The sequence below is a fragment of the Saccostrea echinata genome, unplaced genomic scaffold (assembly GCF_033153115.1).
Source record: "Saccostrea echinata isolate AGI-Se365-2 ecotype Australia unplaced genomic scaffold, CSIRO_AGI_Sech_v1 ptg000033l, whole genome shotgun sequence".
Classification (NCBI taxonomy): Eukaryota; Metazoa; Mollusca; class Bivalvia; order Ostreida; family Ostreidae; genus Saccostrea; species Saccostrea echinata.
The window spans coordinates 38,080,074-38,100,952 of record NW_026889782.1 but is presented as its reverse complement, the minus strand read 5'-3'; the positions used below and the strand labels follow the sequence as shown (position 1 = coordinate 38,100,952).

Here is a 20,879-nt window from a genome sequence, read left to right as displayed (position 1 = left end):
TCCAATAAGGTTCAGATCAATACCTATCAGATCTGAAAGTTTCATGAAAATCGGCCAAGACGTTACCGAGAACTTGCGTGCACAAAATCGGTAAGAATAATAATAATAATAACTAGACGAGCTTGTTGCAAAGCAACAAATAAGTCTTCCGTCTAAATTTTAAGGAGATGAGATCGAGTTCGGGAGACATCTACGGTCATATGAGCAAGAATGAGCCATTTACCATTACTTCCGGTGTGACCGGAAGTGACGTCATTTTGACGACTTTTGATGATCTCCTTAGCTGCTACTTGTCGTTTTGAACAACTTAGCTTCTATGATGCTATACAAATTCTCAATACTTTTTGAGATATCAGGAAAACACTTTTGGCCCCTCTAGCTCCCTGATTTTAGGGGCCAGCCCCTTATTGTTGATATCTTTTGAAAGATCGTATCATTCTACACAACTTTTGCTCTATATGTTTTAACAAAATATTTACAGGTAAAAAGATATTGTAGAAAAAGTGTTAGAAATTTTAAAAATCCCGATAGGACTTTTTTCGGGCCATAGCGAACGACGAAGTACGGCACTTCCGGGGAAAAAGAAATGCGTATGTCACATCTACACATAATGCTCTATCATCGCTGAAAAATTTCATGCTTCTACCATGAAGCCCTTTTGGGGAAACTGCCGGACAAAGTGACCCTCCGAAAATCACTAAATCGCGGAAAGCTCGGAACCGGAAGTGACGTCATCAAAACAAAAAAATATACATCTAGATTTTTTAATGTTCTATCAGACCTGTAAGTTTCATGAAAATCGAGCGAGCCGTTTCCGAGAACTCGCGTGCACAAAATCGGTAAGAAAAAAAACAATAATAATAATAACAAAAAATAGTGGAAAAGAAACCTAAGAAAAACAAGAAGGTCTTCCGCTGAAGACGGAAGACCTTAATAATAATAATAATAGGGAAAAAGAAACCGAACGAAAACAATAAGGTCTTCCGTTGGAGACGGAAGACCTTATTAATAATAATAAAAGTGAAAAAGAAACAATAGAATAATAGAAGGGTCTTCCGTTGGAGACGGAAGACCCTAACTACATATGCCTATATAATATCTATAGATAAGCTCTTTTCCAGTTTTGTATTTTAACATTTTGAGGTTAAATAAATATATAATGAGGTTAAACAGTATTGCATTAGCAATACTAGTCCCCTACCGGCAACTGTAATCTGGTTCCCGTTAAAAATTGAAAATGCCATAATTCCGTCAAAAATCAATGAAGCGGAATGAAATGCAAGCTTGGTCTATAACACATCAAGGTAAAGTCACATGCCAAAATTCAGCTCAATACCTGCATGCGTTTAGAAAAAAATTGCGGAAAACCCAGAAAAATTGAAAAGGTAGTTATTCCGTCAAAAATCATTGAAGCGGAACGAAATGCAAACTTGATCTGTAACTCATCAAAATACACTCACATAAAAGCAAAAATGTGTGACAAGGTTACCGGTATACAAATTTCAAGAAGCAACTTTCATTTGTAGTTGAATTAGTGGAGATCATTTAGAACATGTAATGTTGGCTTTTGATGTTGTGAAATTCAACGTTAGAAAAATGACGTAATGTAGAAAATTCGCTAATTTTTAGCTCTACTAGTCAGAGACCAGAAGAGCTTGTGCGATAGTAAGGTGTCCGTCGTCCGTCCGTCTGTCTATCTGTCCGTCTGTCTGTAAACAATTTTTCAAAACGCTACTCCTCCTACAGTTTTGGTGTGATTTCAATCTAACTTGGCACACAAGTAGACTACACTAAGATACATAACTTAGTGCATCGGTTTTTGATTTCCATGAACGGTGTTGCCATGGTTACTAAAAATAGAAATTTCTGTGAAATTCCTTTAAAACGCTACTCCTCCTACAGATTTGGTCTGATTTTAATATAACTTGGCACACTAGTGGATTCTGAATAAGAGGAAGAAATTATGTTGCTGAAAAGAATAGAAACTATGGAAGTGAGTGAAAGGGTAGAAAAACAATTTGAAGAAACCACACATTGTCACATATATGGTTTGACTTTTAACTGTAATTCAAACAAATTGAGAAACCACGATCATATCAGCGGGAATCTGTTTGGTATTGCACATCCTGACTGCAACCTACAGTTTAAACAAGTAGACTTCATCCCAGGTATTTTACATAACTTGAGAGGATTCGACGGACATTAAATCATGCACAAATTGGGTCTCTTTAAGAACAAAAAGCTTAATGTCATTGCCAATTGAAATGAGCGATACGTGACGTTTAGCTTGGGTAGCTTGAGGTTCATCGATTCTTTTCAATTTCTATCATCATCCTTAGATACTTTAGTTCAAAATCTCAAATCAAATGGAGATAAACATTTCAAAAACTTTAGCAGACAATTCAAAACCGACAGAGAAAAATCATTGCTCCTACAGAAAGGTGTTTACCCGTACTCTTTCGTCAACGACGCAACAAAATTTATGACCGAACAATTACCTTCGAAGTCAGAATTTTACAATTCTCTCGGTAAAACTGACATATCCAATGAGGAATATCAACACGCACAGCGGGTATGAGATGAGATGAATATGAAAACAATGGGTGACTATCATGATCTTTACTTATTGTGCGATGTGCTTTTGCTAGCTGATGATTTTGAAAGGTTTAGAGAAGTGTCTATGGAGAGCTTTGATTTGGACCGTGCGCAATATTTTACATTAGCTGGAATGTGCTGGAGTGCTTGTTTAAAGATGACACAAGTACAGCTGGAATTACTAACAGATATTGATCAATAGCAGATGATAGAAAGGGGTATTTGGGGAGGTGTAGCCATGATGACAACTTGTCACGCAGAGGCCAACAACCCATACATACCAGAGACTTTTGACAAAAACAAGCCGAGAGAATATTTAGGTTATTATGACATGAACAATCTTTACGGTGGAGCCATGTTAGAACCGCTTCCCGTTGGAGTACTGTGCAACAATATATTCGAGAAGTGGTGTCAATCAGATGTGGATACTTAAAAAATTCCAAGGAACTTTTGGAAAATTTGAAATCACAAGATTTTACCAAAATCAACAGCATCAACAGATTCGATACGCAAGAGCATGTTCTACGTATGTACAATTTCTAAAACGAGGTTAATTATTGACAAACAGGTTGATGGAACAAGAATATCAGCAGTCTCCTTTAAAGTCATCATTTCTTAAGTTCTATGGTCGATACAATGACCTTGTCAGCAAATACAATTTATCATCGAGTCAAATGCTGACTGACGTTTTTCATACTACTTGTTAGGCCATTATTTATACACTGAATTGTCGGCGGATTTTTCCGTAATTTCCCGATCATGACAAGGAGCACACGGCGGGTGTGACCGCTCGGCAGGGGATGCTCACTCCTCCATGGCACCTGTGATTGCTACGTGTAGATATATGCCGATATCGTGAATATATATTTCAAATAATGAATGACTTTTAATTTAACAATGTAATTAATTAATAAAGAATTGTGATTTTGGAGAGAGAGAGAAAAAAATTCATCCCTTTCACAATACATTGTGTTTTCATTGACAGTTTACATAAACAACAAGAAGCTTTTAACAAATCATTAAAAAACATATATGTTACGTCTCAACTTGTTTTCATTGTTATACAAAACTATCAAGTCAAAGTGGTGAAATTACTTAATTTAAACACATACGCATAATTAGCTACGAGCGGAAATATATTTATTTTTTTTTCGTTAAACTGTTTGTACATGTTTAAAAATCCACTTCAGTACATAAGAGGAGATCTAAAAATGGAAACAGTGTATCGACTTAAAATTTTTCACATAATTTTGAATGATAGTACAATGCGTTTTCGTTTTCATAAAATTCATTGAAACGGTAGTCCATCTCATCAAAGATTTCGAGACCATTGTTAAGAACATTCTCAAAGTCTTGTTTTTCGTTCAGAGTCAAGTGTTTTCCCCACATGTACAGTTCTGTGTTTAAAAAAAATACACCTTATATTTTTGAAAATTATTATGAATGTACATAGTTCATTATTTATCTAAAGAAAATTGTTCTAAATATGACGAGAGTGAAAAGAAATCAATAGAAAATTGTTCTAGATATGACGATAGTGAAGAGAAATCAATAGAAAATTGTTCTAAGATATGACGATAGTGAAAAGAAATCAAAAGAAAATTGTTCTAGATATGACGATAGTGAAAAGAAATCAAAAGAAAATTGTTCTAGATATGACGATAGTGAAAAGAAACCAATAGAAAATTGTTCTAGATATGACGAAAGTGAAGAGAAATCAAAAGAAAATTGTTCTAGATATGACGGTAGTGAAGAGAAATCAAAAGAAAATTGTTCTAGATATGACGATAGTGAAGAGAAATCAATAGAAAATTGTTCTAGATATGACGATAGTGAAGAGAAATCAATAGTAAATTGTTCTAGATATGACGACAGTGAAAAGAAATCAATAGAAAATTGTTCTAGATATGACGATAGTGGAAAGAAATCAAATGAAAATTTTTCTAGATATGACGATAGTGAAGAGAAATCAATAGAAAATTGTTCTAGATATGACGATAGTGAAGAGAAATCAATAGAAAATTGTTCTAGATATGACGATAGTGAAGAGAAATCAATAGAAAATTGTCTAGAAATGACGATAGTGAAGAGAAATCAATAGAAAATTGTTCTAGATATGACGATAGTGAAGAGAAATCAATAGAAAATTGTTCTAGATATGACGATAGTGAAATCAATAGCAAGAACATTCTACTATTTTAAAATTCACACTAGTTATCTGTACAATATATGCAAACAATGAAACTTTTGACGACCATACTAAGGTATTATATTAAACATTAATGTATAATCATAAATTCATAAAGGAAGAGATTAAGATACTTTCAGTGATGAATTTATTGCCGCAAATGACAATGTATGACAAAACCTTTTTTTCAAGATCATTAATTAAAACATTTATAGATGTAAGAAAAAGTTTCATATCACAAACTACGTGAAATATTCAATATATAGTGTCCCCCGCGCCGTTTACTTTTTCTGGGAGTTAAAACATCCCCCTCCAGGTCCATCACACTCCTCTTTTTACGCGTTGCAATCACGAGCTATCGATTAAAATAAAACTCGCAATGTATAAATAAGAATGCAAGATGTATGATAGTGGTTAATTAACATACCAGTTGTGGGCTCGGTGGTCCTTGGTTGAGTTTCTTCACGTCTTCAACCCCTTTACTAATCGTGTAGTACTGGTCGTAAATGGTTTCAAATATGTCATCTGGTATGGATACTTGTCTACTATTGTTGTTGTCTATGAGCAAAAAGAAAGAAAGACAACTTTTTAAGATATCTATGCAGTTTTCATTACAATTAGTGTCGCTGTATTCAAATAAAAATAATTGGTATTTAAAAACGATTATTACTTACCCTGGAAATGTAGATAAACTTTTCCTTTATAATACGAAAGCCATATCGCATATTGTCCCTTCACGTACTTTGACGATTCTTTCAACATAAAACTGCACACCCCCATTGGGTTTGTCCTCCCTTTCAAATGACTGCATAATTTGGAATTAAAATGAGTGAAAATATATGATATGAAAATTGTGAAAACGAGCTCCCTTTAGATAGTATTTAGGTGAAATCTCCTGTCCCTGAACACCGTTCACGGTAGCTCAGTCGGTAGAGCGCTCGCTCCGTGATCGGGAGGTCGTGAGTTCGAATCTCGGCCGCGACAGACCTAAGTCGATAAAAAATAGGTAGCAACTGTTCCTTCGCCATGCGCTCGGCACTTTGAAGTGAAAGTTGCGGGTCCTTCGGATGAGACCTTAAAAACCGAGGCTCCATGTCACGGTAGGCGTTGGCACGATAAAGAACCCTCACTGCTCAATGGCCCTGAGTGCCGAGTATAGGTCAAAATTTGAAGCCCTTCACCGGTATATGGTGACGTCTCTATATGAGTGAAAAATTCTCGAATGGGACGTAAAACAACACATAATCAACATAACCTGTCCCTGAACTCTTATTTCTGTTTTCGTAAAATGATAAGTGTTTACCACAAAATTTTGGAGAGAAAAAAATAAACCTGATTTTCTACCCCACCTATAAACTTCACTCCCCAACAAGGGGGAACTTGTCTTTGAGTTAAATTAAGTTCATTGACCAACTGTTCTCATACATAAACAGTGCTCAGACTAAAACTTTGTCATGAACCTCCACCCAGACAACAAACTTTATTCATCCACCGAGGGCGACCTTACCTATGAATTTAAGTACATTGTGAAAAAAAATAAATTAATTCAAAACAACTGTTACATGTATACTTGGAATGAACGTATCTTGAAATTCATTGCGATAGGATATTGCTCATCACAGTTTGACGTGTCAGTCTACAAATTATCCTCTCTTAAACTCGTTTAGCTGCTCTTGGTTTATATTTTAATACATAGAAAATATTGATGCATTACAAAAATGTAACCCATCACCCTTCAATAAAGCTATTCGGTGTAAGTCTAATATTTCACTTGTTTTTTTTTTACTTTTTACTTTATATTCTAAATTAGAATGAATACTGCATATTATTGTAAGCATGTATGCCAACCCTTTCCTTTATTATTTATTTTTTAACATTTATTTATTTTATTTTTTAGCGTTATACATCGTGCTCGACGTTCAAATTATTCTTAGTTTTGTAAAGCGCGGTTTTGAAGTCAGAAGTGTACAGAACTTTACCATCATGTGTAATTTCAAATTGTGGGTCCTTGTGTGGGTATGTGGCAGTGAAGCTCCTGTCCCTTACTTTGACGCATGTGATGAACACGGAAATTGTGACTGGTATCCAACCAACAGATACTATGGATGCGTGGATTAGATTATTTTACGATTTTCGTATTTTGACCTCTCGTCATCGCTAGATCTGTCATGCTCTACGGTTAAACAGATATTCATAGATTATAGTGACTATGGCTGTGACAATCTTAGGAGAGTGCTGAAGGGAGCTCACCATAACCTTCCTGAGCTAATCATAGGACACTCTGTGTGTGCAAGTTCTAGTTTATGTACTTCTCTAACCCATTCAATAACCACCCCAGCGTGTTTAGAGACTTCACAACTGTATATACAATTAAATTGATTTTTAAAAATAAGAAGCTAAGGTGAAGGGAAAGACTCAGTCAGGATAGGATTTAATTCAATGTAAATGTGATCCCCCCTCCCCCCTCAACACACACACACGCCACCATCATCAAGCACATAGCCTCTTGCATGATACTGTAGATTCTTAAATATACGCGAGGAATATATTATCACGTAATTACGCGAGAAGCATCTCTCGCGAAATAAAATTACGCGCTTTTATTTTTATGGTCCTTTAATGTGTGTAAAATCTCTAGATAAAACATCCATTCGCGAATTATTGTTCTCGCGAATTGACGCCCTCGGGCCATTTCGCGATAAGTACTCGCGTAAAATAAGGAGTTTACAGTATTTTTTATTGTTGTTATAGGTACCAATGACCAGCTCCTGACGGTTATCGACCATGACGGTGATTAAGACCAGACTTACTTCAAATAAAATCAACATACGAGGGCTGTTCGGAAATTATTGAGACATTGTGTATATTCTTCTTTCTAATGAAAATCTTTCGGTAAAAATTTGAATATACGTTTGACAGACACTTAGAATTAATAAAAGCAAGAAATATATTACAAATATTTTATTTCTTCTTTTCAGTAGTATATTAATGTGTCACTGGTAGGGGTACCCGGCGCAGTCGCAGTCACGAAATCAGTTATTGAAAATGTGTAACACCAACGTTTAAACTCCCGGTGGACTCATAGTAAGAGCGAAAATAATTCAAATTATGTATATAATTTTTCAATTTAACTTTGTCTTCATTTTGTGCAAATTTGTTAGAATTTCGATCAGAAATACAGAGACCATTAAAAAAATTTCAGCACGGTATAGAAATCTGACAACGACGACCAACTGGATTTTGACGTCAAGGCGGCGCAGCGAGCATACCTAAAAGAACTACGCACGCTAACTCTAGATTCCCGCCTACATTTTACACTCATTTAATTCAATACTAATGGCAATTTGACCGTAAAATCTTTGTTGAATGCGAAGAACAGTTCAATGGTAAATGACTGATAATTTTAATGCCAGTGTTAAATAGTTAATTTCTCCTAATTCAAGCTCTTAAAATAAGGGGGTAGACGATATTTTCCATTGAAATCGGGCTTTAAAGCATCAACACATTTTAGAATATTCTTGGATATGAATAAATGTTCCTTAAATCTTTTCGTATGTTTTACACATGTAAAATTAAACATATATTATTAATAAAATTCAATATTTCAGTTGTAAAACCCTTTGAAATTCGTGAAAAATTCAGCATTTTTGTAGTTTTTTGTCTGTAAACATATGTTCCCCCCGGTGAAACACAAAAAGCTTTGGTATGAATTTGTGAAACGACAGTCCATATTACCTGTAAAAAGGAATTTTTGTTTCACGGGGGGGGGGGGGGGGGGAAAGATGTTTTAAAAATATTTTCCCTTTTCCGTTGATTTGTATAGTGAAAAACACAAGTTTTACCCAAATTATAGAGTTATCTCTCTTTGTTTTCCCAAAGAAGTACTGTTTTATGAAAATTCATATAAATATCTATATAAATATGAAAAATCATTCAAATATGTTAACATTTGAAAATTGACTTGGAGGTAGGCGGGAGAACTATGCTATCGTTCGCAGTTCTTTTGTGTCGCGCTATGGAGAAGTCTTGTCCAGACTAAACGACCTGCTAAAACAATAACAATGCCATAAATCATGTCTAAAGGTTTGTTTTTTCATTGGTATATATTTTTTCTTACAAATAATTCAACCAGAGTAAAAACAAAAGCTCCGGACGACCATCAATTATTACAGACTAAATAACGTTGACCCGCGTTGCATAAATCGGTACTGCATGAGGCTAAGTCAACCTGAATATGACACTTCAATTATATTTTACAGTGGGATATCAACAGCACACTTTTTTTTTGAATTTTATATGTGACAACATAGAAGGAAAGGATAAAAGCTTCCCGATCGTTTCACAAGAGAAAACATCTCCGGCTGAAGTGACGTTAAAATGACGTAGCGATGCTGCTCCAAGTCAAAAGACATATGCATGTTTATAACTTCACCGAACCTTATTTAATTATCCTATAAATTAGAAATTTTGCACAATTGTTTCATTTGTTCTTTATAAAATGTTGACGAATTTTCATGAATTTATTTTTGTCCATTGTGGAGTAAAAGTAAATGTCTCAATAATTTCCGAACAGCCCTCGTACATTATAAAAAATTATTTATTATGTTCCCCAAACGAAGTTTGGGAACATATTGTTTTTACTCTGTTTCTTCTTCTTCTTCTTATTATTATTATTCTTTTTTTCTACTTTCTTCTCCGGTACTTTTTTGTCCGGGAGTGTTCTCATAGAACCACTCATCCGATTGACATGAAACCTTTTTAGGGTTAATAGGCATGTTGTGTAGGTGTTCGGAACGAATGTCATTTTGCGCGCACATGCATGCACGTGCGCGCGCGTGCAATGAGTGAAATGACTGATATACTTGATGAAGCCGTAACTTTTATATTTCTTGATGAATTGCTTTGAAACTAAAAATATAAAGATATATCAGTAGTCTAGACAAGATAACATGGTCAAATTAGCGTGAACTCACGCGCATGCACGTGCGCTCTTCTCTGATTGGCTGATACAAAAATCTCAATAATTTCCTTGTTTTTTGACAGAATACTTTGAAATTTAGAATATAAGTATATATTATAAGGTGCTACAACATGTTATATAGGAAATTTCTTGAAAACACGCGCATGCATGTGTGCTGCAATCTGATTGGTTGAAACTTTAAATGTCTATAACTCCCTTGGTTTGCAACAAAACAGGATGAAATTTATGACATGGATAGGCACATAGAGCTCCTACATTGTGATACTATCAAAATTGAATGCAAGGCCATGCATGCGCGTATGCTGAATTCTGATTGGCTAATACTTAAAGGGTTACATCTCTCTTATTTTTCAATGAATTTTTTTAATATTTAACACAAATGTATGTATTGTGAGACACTATAAGAAAATTAATACGAAAAATGTAGAAAACATGTGCAAGCCATGCGCTGAAATTTGATTGGCTAATACCCATATGGCTATATCGGAGTAGTTTTCCAATGAAATACCCTTAAAAATAAAGTGTCCATCTATATTACAAAAGTATTGCCTAATTTATTGAAGCTTGTAGGGAATGGGGCATCAAAAGGGATTTGGGAGCCGTTTGGGGAACATCTGTAACGGTTCCCGTTACAATTAGCACTAGTTTATTTTGTTATTTGTTTAAACAATACAGAGTAATACATTTAATTTGAAATTAATAACAAAATTCGATCTGTATTTTGTAAACATATAGATTTAAACACTTTGATACAGAACCCTAAAAATATCAAAGACAGGGCATCATTTCTTTCACAGAAGTCCACTCCCGTTTCACCAGCCACAACCATCCCCCAGCCACAGGATCAACAGCAAGGACACCGAAGTCCACTCCCTTCTCTCTAGCCACAACCATCCCCCAGCCACGGGATCAACAGAAAGGACATCGAAGTCCACTCACTTCAACCGTCTCACCAGGCACAACCATCCCCCAGCCACAGGATCAACAGGAAAGGTACTTCAAATTAATGCTTCAATTAATATGTAGGATATCATTACTGCTTGTCTTACTGTGTTGTTATCATTTTATAGCAAAATGTTACTGCTTTATGTGTTGAGCCAATTAAATAAACTAGTTCATATGCGCTGATACTGTGATTTATTTATTTATTTTTTACAAATTTTCTATTCAACATTTAAACTGCGCAATAAGAACACAATAATTATATTTCAGTCAGAGTTTCCTACAGAGGAAGAACATGCTTCAACAGTAACCATTCTCATAAGTAAATATTTATCTATATCTTCATTTTTTATTTCTCATTTAACAATGATTTTAACAGTTATTTTTCTGAGTATATGGCATCAAAAGGTATATAAAAATCAATGTTACAGGGGCTCAGTTTACACCGGATCAAACATTTCACTTGATTTTTTGATTCAGAGGGACGTCACATTGATGAAATATGTGATGATGTTCTTTAGTTTTTTTCCAGTTGTCTGCACAGCATTGATAGCCTCGTTAATACTGATATTAATTATAACTGCTATTTCTTGGCTTAAAAAGGAAAGACAATTTAATTTGTTATATCCAAAGTCTTGTGATCAATTAGAGATAGAAATGAGAGAGCATCATTATGAACACAAATAACATTCATTTAAAATTGAAGTACATCTGACAATATGTGTTTATATATCAAAATATATATATGGTGATCAGGTTATATATAAGATATATTGCAACATAACTCTTGTGTTATTTTTTCTGCTTTCAGTAGTATCAATCTGCGTGACTAGTCTATCGACTGGCAGCTTCTGCATTTATCTCCTCTGCTTCCTAAAAAAACATGTAATTAGGACACGACTTCAGCAAACACATTTTGCCGATGTAGAAGAGCACTTAAATGCAGAGGAATTGAGAAATAAAAGTTTATTGTGACTTTGTGTGTATTTTTTGTAGGTGTAGTTGGCTTTCTCGCATATGGAAACAGACATCTTGACATAATGAGAAGAAAATATTTAGGTGTATATGATGTATTAAGTAGAATTTCTGTATCAGTTGAACTGTTCCTGAGAAAAATAATAGCCATGCTGCAACATGTACACCTCCATAATTAAAATTGTGTAAATGAAACTGTAAATAAACAAACATAGGAACTTGGTGGTCAAAGAAGATTTACAGCTAGAATTATGGGGTGGCTAAATAAATTTGTTATCACTCGATCTACCATAGCCATTTAAGTTTACACTTCAGATTTCAAAATGAAAACTACTTTAATTTTCAAAAAAAAAGTGAAAAAACAAAACAAAACAAACAAACAAAAAACCCCGCACATTCTCTAAGTTACGCCATCAAAAAATTTAAAGGTCACATGCATTAAAAAAAACAACAACAAACAAACAAACAAAAATGTACGTTAACATATTCCAACACATATGTTTCATCCTTTATATAAATCTGTATCTGAATTTTAAATACCACTACACAGAACAAGAGTTGTTTCTTCAGAGTGTGTGTTGTTTTGTCGAGTTTACAATATTGAAATCATAATCAAGTTTAGTGATAAACCTACGTTGAACACCTACATTGATAAACCTACACTGAGTATTTTCGTGTACCTTCACATTCTACCTTTACATGCTACCTACTTGCAAAAAAAAAAAAAACCCAGCAAGTTGGATAAAAAGCTAACCAATGCATATTGTACGAATGCATGTGCGATTTTATCGTTATACCGGTATATCGTGACTTTTTATCGCGTGATACGTATTGTGATACAGAGACTATAATACCAGTATTTGGTACATAACTAAAAATTCCAGAAATTTTTCATTTATTTCTTCGAAGTATTAAAAAAATTACAGGAAGTCTAAAAAATGTTGAAAAAAATTAAACTACGGGCATCCAAACATACTTTATATTATATAAATTAAATTGAAAAGAATTGAAGTTATGTTTTTACAGCGTATTTGTACGAAAAATTACAGAAATTCATTAGAAATTGTAGTAAAAACTTCCGTGTAAAAAATATCAGGATATTATCATGATATTTTGGAGAAAAAATAGTGATATATCACGATACGAAATTTTTGGCTATACCCATCCCTAGCATATTGAATGAGTACCATCAGAGTCTACCCGTCTGCAAAAAAAAAAACAAAACAAGAAGTTTGTGAGCTAATGCTCACTAATAATACCCCCGCTCTGATGTGAATACACAAGTTCATTTTTTGACAGACACAGGGATAAACAAGAAGTTGACATCAGATTCATACAAAAATGAATCCCACCATATGATTGATTGAATGTTTAACGTCCCATTGGAGAATTTTTCACTCATATAGAGACGTCACCATATACCGGTGAAGGGCTTCAAATTTTGACCTTTACTCGGCACTCAGGGCCATTGAGCAGTGAGGGATCTTTATCGTGCCAACGTCTGTCGCGACACGGGGCCTCGGTTTTTAAGGTCTCATCCGAAGGACCCGCAACTTTCACTTCAAAGTGCCGAGCGCATGGCGAAGGAACAGTTGCTACCCATTTTTTTATCGACTTAAGTCAGTCGCGGCCGAGATTCGAACTCACGACCTCCCGATCACGGAGCGAGCGCTCTACCGACTGAGCTACCGTGAACGGTCCCCACCAATATGACATGCATAATCAATGAGTGTGCTAAACTTTCAAGCATCTGCAAAAAGTAGTTGCTGAGAAATCTGCAACAAAAAATTTTTAATGTATGGTACTGACAGGCGCACGGATAAACAGGAAGTTGACGTCGGATTCTCAGAAAAATGAATCCCACCATATGGCATGCCTACACAGAGTGTGCTAAAATGTCAAGCATTTATGATGAATAGTTGCTGGGAAAACTGCGACCAAAATTTGTTATGTATGGTACGGACAGATGCATGGATAAACAGGAAGTTGACGTCCGATTCTCACAAAAATGAATCCCACCATATGGCATGCCTAAACAAAGAGTGTGCTAAAATTTCAAGCATCAACGATGAGTAATTGCTGAGAAAACTGTGACCAAAATTTGTTACGGACAGACAGACAGCTAGACACACAAGGGTAAAACGGTATACCCCCCTCTCCTTCGGAGCGGGGGTATAAAAAAACACACAAAAAAAACAACAACAAAAAAACATTCAGTTGGTCAAAAAGCTAACCAATGCTTATTGTGTACCTTTACATGCTACCTGCTTGCATAAAAAAACATGAAGTTGGTTAAAAAGCTAAGAAATGAATATTGTGTGCCTTCACATTCTACCCTTTACCATAAAAACATTAAGTTGGTTAAAAAGCTAACCAATGCCTATTGTGTGCCCTCACATTCTATCCTTTAGCTTAAAAACATTCAAGATGCTTACAAAAATAGATATGTAGAAAAAAGAACATGCATGCATTTGCATCACAAAATTACACCACTTACATGAAGCACTGTACCTAATAGGTGTTGGTAAAAAAAAGTATTAGTTTATGTAAACAATCTATAGGCTAAGTTTCCTCGGTGCCTTTGATCTTGTACGTGAGGAAACTACGCCCTCTGGAGTTATCAGGGGCTTAGTCGATCTCGCAGTGCTTGGAGGGGTAGGACTGATTGTGCTGGGGGTTGTGGCCAAGAAAGGAGGAGTATGTGTCATCAAGTTGATTCCAAAACCAGCTGTCTGCGGGGTGAATGTTGGATTCAAGTGTGCAACTGGTGGTGTAGCACATGATACAGGTGTTGAAGGTGGTGCTGGGGGTACAGATTGGGTATCCGATGTTGATGGTGCTGGGGGTACGCAACTGCAACACTGGCACTTCAACTTTGCCAATAACCACCGTTTTAGAAGAATCAAAATAATGATGATGGTCGTCACAACAGCCCATGCTAGCATTCCTATCAAAATTTGAAAAAATTAACAACATACACCCTCCCATACTTATGCAAAGCTTGTGGCATTATTAACACACAGATTCTCTGTCAAACATTACAGAGTCATAATCATTATCATCGGATGCAGACATGTGTGACTGGATTCGGTTTAAATCTATTTCTGACCTGGAATGTAATTTACTATGTCTTGGTTTAAATATTGCATGATTTCTTTTAAATTTCTATTTCGGTATCTTAGTTCCACATTTCAGCTTGTTAAACTTATCTCTGATTAAAATTAACAAGCCAATAAAAATACAAACACTAAAACCAAGAAGGAGCAATGCGTGTGTTTGTTTGTTTATATGTTGTTTAACGTCCACTCGAGAATTTTCACTCGTATGGAGACGTCACCACTTGCCGGTGGAATGCTGCAAATTTTGTCCTATACTCAGCACTTACGGCCATTGGGCAGTGAGGGATCTTTATTTGATGGACACCATTATTGGCGATACAAAGTCCGCATCTTATAGGATAGCCGGCAATGGTTTGCAAAATTACCAAATACAAACTGAAAAATCGCTTGACCACATGAATGAGTAGTAAGTAGTGCAGTGTACAGTCACTTTACAGTCATGATGACGTCATGGGGTTTTCCAGACTCCACCCACAGGTCATAATATGGGTCACAGTCAAAGGGGGAGTCTACAGTCACTGACGTCATAGGGTATTAAGTCAACCCCACCCACAGGTCATAATGGAGGTCACGGTCAAAGGGGGAGTCTACAGTTACTGACGTCATAAGGTAATAATAAAGGTCACAGTCAATAGTGAGTCTACAGTCAGTGACATTTATAGAATATACCAAAAGATACACCCCAAAATGGGTGTGTAAAGTTACACCCAAATAACAGATATCAGAAGGGGTGTCCTATCAATAAAATGGGTGTGTAAAGTTACACCCAATTAATATCCTATAAAATGGGTGTTAACACCAGCATTTACATCAGTCTTCACACAATCGGACCATTTAGCACCAATGCTTTTTTTACGATCATGTAAGTCATATCATTTAAATACCATGATCAGACATTTTTTAAATACTTCATGTATGAAATTGGAGATGTTACTGTTATTTGAGTTGTGAAATTTGCTTTTAAGGAAATCTTCAGTTAAAACAAATGATAAAAAGAAATGGTAGAAATAATAAAAGTCAACATTTTGTTATCCATGAAAGTTTCTTTTATTCATGCAGTACTTAGACGCAAACTTCATTATTTTTTGATGTGTTATAAACAAGGGAAGATAACTCCGATTAACATAATATCGTGACAGACAATGAACCATACACAACAACAAAGGGTTTTGTGCATTGTTGGTAGATGTGCTTTTGTTGTTTAAGATATACATTATTTTTATACTAAATTTGTAAAATATCATTATCTGCTTGTGAATGTAATACATACATTAAATACATGATATACATAATCCATCACATAAGTTTACCATAGTTAACAACATTATTATTTTCTAAAATCTAATCTGCTTGCATAATCTTGTATATAATTAATGAACAAGGATGTTTGTAAAAGGCCGACTCTCACTGAGTCGACCAACTCAGACAGTGCTAAGAGCTCCGGCTTCAATAAATATTCATGCGTTGGCGCTGGTAGAAACAATTCAGGAGACTGGGGGGAGTAACCAATCTCCTGATTTGTTGATTGAGGGGAATCCATTTCATCTGTGGGTTTGGAGGGATAGGTCAAGCTGGTTGGAATTTCATCTGTAAGCTTGGAGGGATGCGCCGAGTTAGTTGGGATTTCATCTGTGAGATTTGAGAGATGCGCCGAGTTAGTTGGGATTTCATCTGTTAGCTTGGAGGGATGCACCGAGTTAGTTGGGATTTCATCTGTGGGTTTGGAGGTCGAGCTGGTTGGAATTTCATCTGTGGGTTTGGAGGGATGCGCAGAGTTAGATGGAGTCTCATCACAGGGTTGGGAAAGATATGAAGTGCTGGTATAAACGTTTTCAGTGCTGGTACTCGTGAAACCCTCCGAAAACCGAACAGGAGCCCCATTTAACTTCATCTTCCATTCGAATTTTTCAAATTTCTCCGGATATTTCTCTCTAAAAAAATAAATTCAATGAAAAAAAATAATAACAAATGAGGTATATTTTTTAAAATTTTATTTTAAGAAATGAAAAAAATGAAGTAATTGTGGTCAATAACACAGCCACACACACCCTCACACACACACATATATATATATACCTGAATGTAGAGAGGATTAAATTCTCCTAACTTAATCGTGGCTTCTTCGTATGACTGAAAAACAACAGGGTAGAATAAGTAACACAGCATGCGCCAATGTATAAAATTTACAATAAATAAGCTGTTGTTTTATAGAGAAACTAAAACTTTAAATTATTTTTTGCGCAAAATCATAATTTCTAAGTCAGAAAAAAACGATAATATTCACAGTGTGATTTATAGGAAATCATTGCTTTTAAAAAATTGTATACCTTGTCAAAATCAATATTTTAATCAGTTTATTAATACATGTATTTGAAAACAGTGTATGAAACAGTGTATAAAAATACGTAAAAAGGGTTGTAATATCTCTTTTTAAATTATACAATATACATCCGTCATTATACCTTGGTCCTTCACAGGAAAAGTCGACTTCTAGCTTTCTTTTTCTGACGTTTGTGTCGGTGCCCTCTTTTCCCATAAAATCCCTACAACATTAATTAATATATCAAGTGTAAGTTCTATCTTTTTATTCCTGGTAATCCACTTTCATTTATGAGACATTGGATATGTCATTAATTACCCTTCGTTAAACGAGGCAACCGCAAATTCCTCCTCACCGATCCACTTTGTTTGGAAATCGCCAAATAGGGGGGGAATATTCATTTATATCTTCATCTTTTACAAAATTTCTATCAAAAAATATTTGGAACTGAACGTAAATTTTTTACCGTTATAATTTTTTTTTACATTGACAATGATGAGCAGTAAGTTGTAACCTCTAGCTTAAAGCAATCCAATCATTATCATTTTTAAAAATTCTTCAAAAACCAATATAGTTAAGTCATAAAATATACAGAGATAATGTGATCTGTTTTTAAAGTGTAATGTTTACGTTGCTTTGAAAATAATAATGCTGATTAAAGTTTAGAATTTATTGAAGTCCAAAAGTACAAAACAAAACTGCATTTTTACACAAAGGTTTTTTTTTAGAGAGTGTCCTTACAGACAAACTCACGCACGTCTCATCCTTGACAACTCCACCCACTTTTCATAGATGAACCAATCGAACAATTTTTAAGACAGTGGTAAAATTAGGGAAAAGCTCAATGGCATTAATTTACAGAACAGGAAACAGTGTGAGTAAGCGTAACAAATTCAAAGAAACATTGGTCTCAGATCTGACCATAAATCTGATAATAATTATAAGCGAATGGCATCGATACCGTGGGACGGGAGAGAGAGATGTCAAGATGAGAAATTACAAACACGTGCGGTAATGCTCTTTCTTAAGATCAAACAAAACAATTAAATTTCAATTACAGATTTTCAACAAGTCTAAAAAAAATATTTAAACAATGCCTAAATCATTATAAGTACATGAAGAAAATATCTAATGAGTTGTCTTTATCAATAAATTATACACATGTATACAAAATCCGCCCCCTTAAAAAAAATTGACATTCAATTTTAAAATCAATTGAAAAATTAAACAGGATAAAGACAATTAAGCATAATACACAAAATAAATAAATAAGCAATCATCCATTACAGTACAAGATGATAAAAAAAAAGATCGTTTTATCCTAAGTCGGCAATAAACAAAACTCAAAAGAAAATGATCATGTCACTCATGGACTCTCTCATCAACTCACACAGTACAGGGTGCCATTGTACTTTAGGATGCACACACCTTACGCTGCAGTGGTATGATTATTAACTTTCAGCTGTTCATTGCGGAACATCACAAATTTGTAAGTACATGAAGTAACTAACTTCAATTCCTCGCACAATTATTATTAAATATAAACAACCTTGTCGGAATACCACATCCTCGGTTATAATAAGTAATTGGGGGGAAAAAAATGTTCACATACCACAGATTAATTAAATTGGTTGAAGTATAATCTGGTTGGAATAACACATCCTCGGTTAGAGTAAATCATACCAAATTCAAATAAAAATAAAACATAATACATTATATTGTAGCTGCAAGTCACAATCTTTAGTTACTATAGAATTGCATTAGATATAACCCTGTCGGAATAAAACATCCTTGGTTAGAGAAAGCAATTACTATATCAAACCCAAACAAAACTTACGTTTCACAATAACGAATCGAATACCACAATTATTGCATCCTAGAAATTGTAACACTCTCAATACAATTGAAATTTGTGTAATAATTGTTAAACCTTGTCGATGCATACAAATTGTATTCTCCCCACTAGAAATATATCTTACATTTCTTCCGTCTTCAACAATTTTGGAAGATGTTATCCTTTGGGAATAGAACATCTTTGATGACATACATGTACATGCACAGTGTAAAAATTCGATAATATCAAACACACAGTAAATTAATACAGATCAAACAAACAAATAGACAAATACAAATATATTCTGCAGAAAAAAAATCATATATCGACAAAACAAATAGACATGCAATTTTTTTTATCATATTAATACAGAGTAAAAGTCACAGAGTAGGCGGCGGTCTTGTTTGAATGGCGCGTTTAGCTTTAGCGTTTAGTGCCGAAAGATGAACCCAAATTTCATTGTCGGCTGGTTCACCAACAATTTGCACTAAATATTTTGAATCTCGTTTTCCTAAGACACGTTTAATTTTGTGGAATCCGTCTGTGTCACTGGAAACGGAAAAGGTTGGTAAGTCATTCGGATCCACATGATCACTGCCGCGAAATCTGGCTGGTTTTCGTCGATTTCTTTCGGACTTGCGAGTTACATGTTGCTGATCCGTTTGTGTTTCGATGGATTTGTACGTCTTAGATGTAACACATTTTGTAACTGTAAAGTAATTTGCTGGAGTGGGTTAACGGACATAAGCGATTTTGATCCTATCTCGATGTACAGGGTTCAGAAGCTTGTTGACAGTTGGGTCTCGTAATACCACCATATGTGCGCTCGGTAAGTTTTCGACGACATATGGACCATTAAATCGATTCTGAAATTTCTAGCCCTCTCCAGATAGTACCGTCTAAAGGTATACATAGTCTCCTTCTTTAATGTTTATTTCTTTTGAATTTGCGTTAGCGGATCTCGTCATTTTGTCTGCTTTCACCTCTGCATTGTCTTTTGCAATACTTCGAATGACAGCGAGTTTTTCAGCGTGCTCATTCATATATGATTGTATACCTTTGTGTAAGGTTTCAAAGTTCAAAATCGGGTTTGTAAGAGGAAATTTTGGTCGTTGTCCATAAATTATTTCATATGGCGAAAATCCTAAACTTGTATTTACAGAGGTGTTCATTGCAAAAGACGACGGCAGGAAGGAATTTCTTCCAGGATTTTCTGTCGTTTGAAATATACGGCGTCAATTTCTCGGCTAATGTAGAATGTGTCCGTTCACAAGCCCCGAGACAATGATGTACAAAACTTGGTGTGAATTCCTGCGTGATGTGTAGACTTTTACACAGTTCTCTGGTAACTTCTGCTACAAATTCACTGCCCTGGTCACTAATACGTGTATTACACACACCAAATAATGTAAATAATTAGAAAAGTGCATTAGATACCGTTAAAGCATCTTTGTTTCTGATGGGAATGGCAAATAAATATTTTGAAAACATATCAACAGCTGTGAACATGTAGATATCACCGTCCGGTGTTGGAGGTAAACGTCCATATAAATCAATCTCCCAGACTTCAAAGGGTGATGAAGGCATGTGATATGCTGTAACCTTTGATTTTGTTGCATCTTGCGTCATCTTTCGTTTTTGACAAAAATCACATGATCTGACATAATCAAAAACAAGAGTTGCTAATTTCGGACAGTAAAAATGTTCTTTGATTTTATCCAATGTGTCCTGAATTCCTCCATGTCCGCCCATTGGTGAATCGTGATATACTTCTAGCACTTTTAAAACAAGACTTTGTGATAATACCATCTGGTATGGATTCAAAGTTCTCGATCTCTTGAATTTTATTATCTTTGAATGATACTGAATTCCGTCAAATATCGCAGTCTGTATGCTTCAGCATAATTTCACGGGCTGCCTTTTGA

At 35.0% G+C, this 20,879-nt stretch overlaps 2 pseudogenes; both read right to left on the bottom strand.

Annotated features, from left to right (window-relative positions):
- Positions 1 to 5,018: 5,018 nt before the first annotated feature.
- LOC133198540 (uncharacterized) lies at positions 5,019 to 5,594 on the bottom strand (annotated as a pseudogene).
- Positions 5,595 to 16,127: 10,533 nt separating this feature from the next.
- On the bottom strand, positions 16,128 to 20,583 carry LOC133198539 (uncharacterized; annotated as a pseudogene).
- Between the last annotated feature and the right edge of the window lie 296 nt (positions 20,584 to 20,879).